At 32.0% G+C, this 9,694-nt stretch overlaps 1 non-coding gene across 1 annotated transcript; it reads left to right on the forward strand.

The window, feature by feature from the left end:
- The first annotated feature begins 1,165 nt into the window (after positions 1–1,165).
- Positions 1,166–1,325, forward strand: LOC129025997 (U1 spliceosomal RNA). Its single transcript, XR_008497382.1, has one exon. It is a non-coding gene; the product is annotated as a U1 spliceosomal RNA (small nuclear RNA).
- Positions 1,326–9,694: the final 8,369 nt, after the last annotated feature.

Raw genomic sequence — 9,694 nt, forward strand, 5'->3', positions numbered from 1 at the left:
TAAGAACATAAAACAGTTGGCAGTGTAAATATATTGCAATTTAGTCAGCTGTGAAAGAAAATGACTGATCATTAGTAAATCAGGCAATTTTTATTTTTGTCGTTGAAAATTGTTTTACTCATCATGTGTGTTCTTTTACTGTCAGAATTGAAATCAATTTTGTACTGCCAAGTAATATCACTGTTTTATTATCATGAGATTCTTGCTTTACATTCTAAAATGTTGTCTCTGAAAAATGAGTAAAAACCAAGTAAGTTTTGTTTTTTCTTTAAAAAGGTAGTCATAAAATGCTAGTCATATTTAGTAAAAATAATGAGGTGAGTGGGACATGGTGGTGCATTTGTCTAATCCCAAGTAGCTGGAAGGCTGAGGCAGGAGTGTTCCTTGAACCCTGGGGCATGAGGCCTCATTGAGCTATCAGCTATCATCTTGTCCCTGTAGTCCAGCCTCAGCCATGGAGCATAATCCTAAGTATAGAATAAAAAATAGAACTATGAAAAGTATTATAGCATTACAGTTTTTAATTCACTTGTAGTAATGCATGGATAGTATACTTAACCATAATATTTTAAATTAATAATACACCAAAAGGTCAGATGATTGGGTCAGATTGCTAACTAGCTCCTCAACTGGCTAAATCTGTAATAATTGGTGAACTATTTGTTCTAACTGTAATTGATTTTTTATTTGTTAAATGGATTTACTAATGCTACCCGCTTAGGAAACTAACTGATATTAATTAGATTACCTCAAAAACTTGTTCTGAATGACACACATTAGGCAGTAAAATATTAGCTACTACATATTGTAAATTATTTTCATCTGATTATTTTTAATGCTCATAGTGCACATGATAAAATTCCAGAAGACCGAGAATGGCTGTTAGATACAATACAACACTCTAAGAGTCACTATCAAAAATGAGTATATCAGTGCATAAAATGTATGGTAGTTTTATTTAGCAGTCATTTCGTTGTTTATCATACTGTTTTTTCTTACAATTTTGTAGAAGCCTGTGTCAGAATTAAGAACTCTTTTAGAAAAGAATAATCACGGATGATTGAAATTAACATTTTAAGCTGATACTGAAAATTATTCTGAATTCTATTACATTTATATTTGTATTTTCTTTCAAAGGCTAATGGAAGTCTTAAAAAGAAAATGGATACTTCCCTGCCAGGGGAGACACCATGACCACGAAGGTGGCTTTCCCAAGGAAAGGCAGATCTATTGCACTCTAGATGGGTTGACCCATGAGATATCCCCAAATGTGGGAAACTCAACTGCATAATTTGTGGAAGTGAAGGACTGTGTTTGTGCTTTCACGTGGGAAAAAAGAAAGAAAATTGAGTCATTTAGTGTATATAGAAAATTGAAAGAAAACCATAAACTGGAAAGAATTAAATATGCCTACAAAAATTGTTGTCCGCCAGTACAAAACAATAAAACATCAAATTGTTATTTATTAGAAAAATCAAATAGTGCTAGGACGACACTTGCAAATGCTTGAGAACTTTGTCTAGTTGAGGTGGCTGAGGGAAGTCCCCAAAGGGCAGCAGATATATCTGGGAAAAAGAGAAGTAATTTTTAAATGCATAAACCAATGTGTATGTATTAATATTGCCCTTAAAAATATTTATTTTGTGAAAATATTAGCATTGGTTTGTTTCTTCTTGAAAAGCAGTTTCCTTTTGGAAGCAACTTGTGTGAAATGGCCTAAAAATTATGTAGCTAAAATAATTCAGAATTTTTTCCTAAATTATAAATCATTTGCAGGAATTGTAAAGATGTTATAGCTGTCAGCTTTCTTGCATTTCTTAAAAGTTTATTCTAACGAAGAAAATAAAATATAAGGTATAAAGTTACTTTTATAATCAAATTGTTGATATTTAAATATTTAGAATTTGGAGCCAGTTGACCATGATGCTTTAGATGGGCATAAGACCTCTCCAACAGAAGATGCTCCATTATATCCTCATTCAATAGGCTCTATGTATCAGCAGGTTAAATAATAATAATAATAATAATTTTCTTTTTCAAAACTCATTTTGATGATTTACTTATATGGTCTTCAATTATTATTTTATAACATATTTTGTAACTTATCAGCTGTGACTGCAAATTAAAAAAAAATTTCTAGGACAGCTTTGGCAAGATGATCGGAGGAAGAATAGTTTAAGTGGGATCATGTTTTATTTTACCCTTGTGATATTTTCTTTGTAATTAGGTGCTACCTTGTCCTAGTTCATAAAAATGTGTGATATTTCAATAAGAGTATAAAGTAATTTATTTAGTCTTTCTTAAAATCCAGTGGCAGTAAAACTTAACAATTTTGCCAGCTTTAATACGAAATTTACCATAAAGAACAAATACTGACCAAAAATATAAATAAAATCCATTTATGAGCACTTCTAAGTTAAATCAAATAATTGTGTTAAAATATTCTGGGAAGATCAGCCACAATGTGAGTAATGCAGATTTCTTTTCTCTTTTCTCTTTTCTTCCCTCTTTTCTCTTTTCTTCCCTTCCTTCCCTTTCCATTTCTTTTCCTTCCTACCTTCCTTCCTTTCTTTATTTCTTTCCTTTCCTTCTCCCTTTCTTCTTTTCTTTTATTTGTTCTTTTGATAGTTTCACTCTTGTTGCCTAGGCTGAAGTGTAATGGTTGTGATCTTGGCTCACTACAACTTCCACTTCCCGAGTTCAAGCGATTCTCCTGCTTCATCCTCCGAAGTAGCTGGGATTACAGGCATGCATCTGGCTAATTTTGTATTTTTGGTAGAGACAGTGTTTCACTGTGTTAGTTAGTGTGGTCTGGATCTCCTGAGTTCACAATCCACCCACCTCCGCCTTGGTCTCTCAGACTCCTGGGATTACAAGTGGTGAGTCATTGCACCCGGCCAGGTTAATCATTTAAAGTAACATTCAGCATGACTTCTCATCAAGTTCATGTAGCCAAGGGATGGAATTACCTGAATTACAACAGTTGCCCAGAATAACAACTGTATTGCTCAGAAACCTTATTTTTTATCACCAGAAAAAATATAAAATGGGGAAAAATGTAAAAAAAAGAAGATTTTAATTATACACGTTCTTCACATTTAATGTTTGATAGTTTAATTTCTTGTTGAGATAAAGAATATGGATATATTTTAATAGAAATTCTAAAATATTAAAACCAATATGCACAATTTACACATGTCACAATGTGTGAAGCATAGTAGATTATATTTTTGTGCTTGGGACACTTTTGTGGTAGAATTTATTAAGTGATGCTTCTAAAATTTGGTTTCATCTAATCCCAGTGAAGTGCATATTATCAGAATCCACAGTACCTTGAATCACCATTGTGCCAAGATTTCTGACTGCTTTGCTAGCCAGTCACAATTTTCCTTGAGAGCAGTAAGTCTCCTAGTTTATTTCTATATTATTTTAAAGCTTTTGTTGTTAGATGTAGGGTTTACTGAGGATATAAGCGCCTTCTGATTTTAAATAATTCATATAATTTTTTATTTGACGTAATATCTCAACACCCATTGTTGGAAACAATAGGATATGAAGTGTGTTGCGTAGCTTGAGGAACAGCAATTTGTTTGTTCAAATTGGTTAGAATATACTATGTTTTTATCTTTTATAGTACATAAGCAGTAGCATCAACCAGTATGAATGCAACTTGCAGTCTACCTTAGTCGAGACTTATAAATACATCATCAGGGCTACTGATATTTGTACATTGTAATCCAACTATGTTATGGTCCTTCCTAGTTGGCCTATTGTTATTTGCCGTCTATGTTTCTCTTCTGGCCTAGACTTAGATTTTGGAATTTCTGTTCCTTAGAGAGTGTAAGAGAAATATGTGTAGATTAATCTTATCTCTGTATTACTGCTGCATCTCTATAAGTTTGCTACCTCAAGTGAATGCATCATGTTTTCCTGGTTCTAATCACCTCCCAATCACCCTGGAGAGGATTCTTCAAATGGAAATCAACATGTCCTTCTTTAATGCACCCCTTAAATTATTACTGACATATTTGTGTAAACAGCTTTCCACATCTAAACTTCTATTTATTTTGAAATCTATAACAAATTATTCATACCTATATTCTCCCTCCTATACAATCAAACTTGAGAACCTATTCCTTCTAACTGTATTTTTTACCCATCAACTAACTCACTTATTTGTTTGCTCAATATCTTTCACAGCCTATAATAATCTGTCATTCTATTCTCTACCTCCATGAGATCAACTTTGTTATCTCTCACATATAAATAAAAAGATGCAATCTTTGTCTTTTATATTTCCTGGCTAATTTCACTTAACATAATGTCCTTTGTATGAAGCCATTTTCTGAGTAATGTTTAGTCAATGTATTGAGGTTTTTATGAAACTGAAATAATCACTTACATGAAATTTACCTTAACTGTGACCAAAATTCCTTGGGTACATAGGACTGTAGTTTGGAAACAGCTAAATGAACAAAGATGTCTTGAAGCTGTCTTAGGACACTAATATTGTACTCTTTATATCTCTTGTCTTACTTAACTTTGGTTTGTCTTCAAATAAATAAAACAATTCTAGTAAATTATCTTGGGTACCAACATTAAAGATCAAAAGAAATGAGTAATGCACTAATTTAACTTTATAAATACAAGGAAAGAGGTTACAAGAAATACCAAAAGTTACTGAATAAGGTGATATACTGTTTATGCTCCTAATTTTCAAAGCACTTAATTTATTTTTTAATTTTTATGATTATTGCTTATTTCAAACATGGACTATTATAACTGAGTTCACAGAGAAGTTATTACTAAAGAGTAATAAAATAATAATATACACTGGATGTAATACAGTAAAGTTTGGTCAAGCAGGCAGGAGTAAAGACAAGTGAGTCCTCTGCCATGAGTAACTTTGGGGGAATAAGTACAGTTTGGGGAGTAAGTTAATTAGTCTTTCTAGGATTCAGAATCTTCTTTTGAGAATAATGCATTTTCCAAATTACATAAGATTATTTACATGATTAAATCAGAATTATTAACACTCAATAAATATGCCTATTAACCGTAGTTGTGGAAGGAAGGGGAGCATAGACAGAAGCTCCAAAAGTCAAAACATGTCTGTAGCCATATAGCAAAATATTGTCTGTTTACAAGTATCTGAGAAATTTCTGCATGCTTTTAATTTTGTCTTAGATTTGTGACAAAGAAAGAAACAATACCCATGTCCTGCCCTGGAGAAGCTGGTTGCATAGAAAAAGAAACAAGGCAGACATATGTGCCACAGTATGTTGCCGAGACAACATAAAGCAAAAGCAACAAAGTACAAAGGTGAGATATCTAATTTGCAATTTTATATTCTGTCTGTTTCATTTGCTTCTTGCTGGTATGATTAACCATCACTATATGTGTTAAATTCAACACCCTAGGGGGCACACAGGCTATAGTACTGGAACTTACATTACAATTTTTCTTCTAATAGTGGCTGTTAAGGAAGTATTGGTGAACATCCCATATGAAGACTCTACTAAAAGTAAAGCTACCACGACTGCGATGTTTGGATGATATAATTTACTGGATCTAGCAAAGAGAAAGAAAGTGTGTGTTTTGTAATCCTATATATGATAAGTGCTGAGAAGCTAGTAGCTAAAAGACAAACTATTTCTGCCCACTGAAAGGAAAAAAAGAAGAAATTGTAGAACCATTTACTACAGTTAAAATATTCTAATTTTTAAATTTAGTTTCTATCAATATCTGTACAGAAAGGTAAAAAAAAATAACAATAATAAAGATCTTGAGCATAAACATTACCAAAATTTAGGTATCCCATATTCTCTTATTTGGAGATGTATCCTAAATAGGTGACCTACCACTATGATCTAACTTTTTACCGCTTTATATTCAAATGAATACCTTTCATAGGCAGTTTCATGATAATTCTTAACTAATATTTTTTACAAGTTCACATAACATAATTTGAAGAAGAAATTTGTTTCTTTAGCAGAAAAAGCTCTCATTTGAGAAAAATATAGAGAGAATTTTAGAAAAAGCACAGCTTATGAAACAGATAACATAAATATATCAGTCATAGTATCTCAGAGATTTTAGCCATATTATGAAGAAGATCTTCCCGCATAATTCTTTTAAAGTACAGTAATTTCTGAGAGAAAAATAGTAGCTGCTATCAGAGTCTTCGAAGTAATAATAATTAATAATTAGAGTTTACCTAACTGTTCTGCTTCTCATCTTTGAAAACTCATTGTCTATATTTTCACCTATGCATTCAATTGCAAGAATACTGTTTCTGGTGGAAAATATATATATATATATATATATTTATATACACATACACATACACACACATAAATTATATATATTATATATAGTTTATACTATATAAAAACTATATATAATATATAATTATATAATAGTATATATAGATTTATATATAATATATGGATTTACATAACAATATATTATATAATCATATATTATAAAATATATTATATATAGTGTATATATAATATATTATATGTGGCTGTTGGATCACAGAATTCATGTGAAAATTAGCACCAGTATTTTTGAGTCCCATAAGTTTTTCTGGTGGGTGAGATGTAACAGAGAGCAGATATTCCCACTCAAAAACTGCTCACAGCCTGAGATAAGAAGAAAAAATAATGCTTGTAGTATGAAAATAATTCTATCCACTTGTCTTTTCATCAAGTGACAAATTAATATCAACAACAACTCATTTATCAATACAGCCATCTTTGAAGGAGTATTTTAAATTTTTATATTAACAACAAATCCAGTAACTATACAGATTTTTAACTACAGATCCCTTAGGTTCATATTTTAATGACGTTATCTGTTTGTTTTTTAAAAAAATTTGTTTGTTTAAAAAAAATCGTTTGATTATATACATTTACTATGTCAATGCAACTGTAAATAAATTAACAAAAACAAAAGTGTTTTTATAGAGGAAACTCTTCTTTCTACATAGATCCCACAAGACAAATAAAGCTCTGACCTTTTAAGCAGTGAGTTTAGCTAGAAAATTCTGCAATGTGCTAGAAAATACACTCACATAGATAAAAACATAAACAAATATAACTTCACATTTTCCAATTAAAGATCTGTACAGAATGTGTTGTGAATTGTATTCTTAAACCTCAGTTTTCTCTTGAAATTAACTAAATTTTGTTATCATTTGTTAATTTACTTATATGACTTCCCACCCTGACTTTCAATTCTGTGTAAGATTTGAACATTACTACTTACTTTGTTGGACAGACGTGGATATTTAGAAGTAATACAATGCACTCAAACTTTCCCTTCTCACATTATGATTTTTAAAGCCATACCTCTCTTAGAATTTAAATAAAATAACATTAAGCAACTTCAAGGCTTGGCTTATTAAAATATTTCTCATGAACACATTTTAAATACAAACATTTTGTACCATTAAATTTGGCTACATTTTACACTAAGGTTTCGGTGTTTTTTAACATATGATTCAATAAAATTCAGTTTAGTTACCAACACCAAGTATAGGGGAACACTTAAGAAATACATATATTTTTAATTTAATATTGTCTGACATAAATTATTTTAAATATATACCTGATAGCTAATAAAATGGTAAACTAGTTGATCAAAAACAAACTAAAAAAAGAGTTAATTTTTTTCTAAAGGAAAATACACTTTCAAAGTAAACTCTTATTAATGAACAAAAACAGCTTTATAATTTAAAAACTCCCTAAGTATTCCTTTGTCTATATAATATATTGCATTCAAATTCAGGAGTTTGAGACCAGCCTAGCCAACATGGCAAAACTCAGTCTGTACTAAAAATGTCAAAAAAAAAAACCCAAAAAAACCACCAGTTAAGCTGGCAGGTGCCTGAGCTACCAGCTACTCAGGAGACTGACTCAGGAGAATTGCTTGAACCTGAGAGGTGGAGGTTGCAGTGAACTGAGATCCTGCCACTCCAGGTTGAGCAACAGAGAAAGATTTAATCACACCCCACTCATGTGCCAAAAATAAAAAATAAATAAATGAGAAAAGATCAAATTAACTGTGAATACATCTGGTATTGTTTATGCCAGTTCACCTGAGCAAAGACAAAATCCATGTACTGATGGAACTTACATTTTTGCTTTAGTGGAAAGTAGTGACAATATCCAGTGATTTTATTTTTATGTAAGAAGGATAAGGATTTTGGGTTCATTTATAAGCAGGTGAATAGCATAAGCTCAAAGGAGATTTGAGCAAACTTCTTGAAACAAAAAGGAGCGGAAAACCGCTGAAGTCACAGTGTATACTGAGGCTCTGAACAAGAAAGAGGATGGTAGAAGAAGATATGAAAAGAGAATAAGAAGAAAATAATATATGGTTTTTTGTGACATTATAAAGACCATGGTTTTAGCTTAGGAAAAAGGGAAGCTGATATTGAATGTTCATAGGTAGAGTTCCTTTTTAAGGTAAGGGCAACATTCTATATTTAAATAATAGTGATGGTTTCATAACATTGGGAATATCCTGCAAATCACTGAATGTGTACTTTAAAATGGTTAATTTTATAGTATCTGAGATATAATTCACCTAGTTGTAATAGTAGTGATAGTGTAATACTTCTAATAGTGTAAGGTAGGAGATCAGTAAAGAGGCTGAGTTAATCAGATGAGAAATGTGGATAACCTGTATCTGGGTGATGGCAGGAAAAATAGGGAAAAGTGGTTAGATTCTGGACCTGTTTTAAAAGGAAAACATGCAGAATTTGAGGATCAATAGAAATGAGGAGATGAAAAGAAAAGCATCAAGGATGACCTTACAGTTTTAGGCCTTTGCAACAGGATGTAATTACTATCAGGTTAAATGGGAAACACTTGGGGGAAGATGTTTGGAAGAAGCACCAGAATTCAGTGTATAGCCTTGAGATCAAATTGCCTGTTAAACATGAGTATGTGTAATAGAGCCATATATGATTTGGTCTTTGGTAAGAGAGTGGCAGGAGATTACCATTTGGGACTCATAGTACCATTCAGAAATCCATCGTACAGGAAGAGATAACTGGGAGATTGAGAGCAAATTTATCAGAAATAGTTCAAGGAAGAGGGTGAATAAGAAGTAACTTATATTTGGCCAGGCCTGGTGGCTAGCCCCTCCAATGCCAGCATTTTGTGAGCTTGAGACAGGCAGATGACTTGATCCTAGAATCTCAAGTCAAGGCTGGTATACATGGGAGAGACCCCATTTCTAACAAAATTAGCTAGTCTGTGTGCCTGTATTCACAGTCACCCAGGAGGCTGATGTGGAAATATCACCTGAGCATGGGAGTTTGAGGCTGCAGTGAGTTCTTGATCACAGCACTGCACTCCAGCTTGGACAACAGAGGAAGACCCTGTCTCAGTAAACAAACAAACAACAAAGACAAGAAATTAAAAATATATATATAATATATATATAATATTTGGCAAAAAATGTGATTATTTTAAGTATAGTATATTTGGTAGACTGTTGGGGATGGTAAGGTAAGTGGAATTTTCAAGTGAGAGCATATTATCAATGGAAAAAATATTCACCTGAAATTCAATATAACCTTTTAAATTTACCAGTTAGGGTGTCACTCATGGCGTTTGAGAAAGGACTGTGACTTCATTGTTGTGGGATAAAACCTGAGACAGAATATGAACTGATGGAA

This window comes from Pongo pygmaeus, chromosome Y (genome assembly GCF_028885625.2).
Source record: "Pongo pygmaeus isolate AG05252 chromosome Y, NHGRI_mPonPyg2-v2.0_pri, whole genome shotgun sequence".
Classification (NCBI taxonomy): Eukaryota; Metazoa; Chordata; class Mammalia; order Primates; family Hominidae; genus Pongo; species Pongo pygmaeus.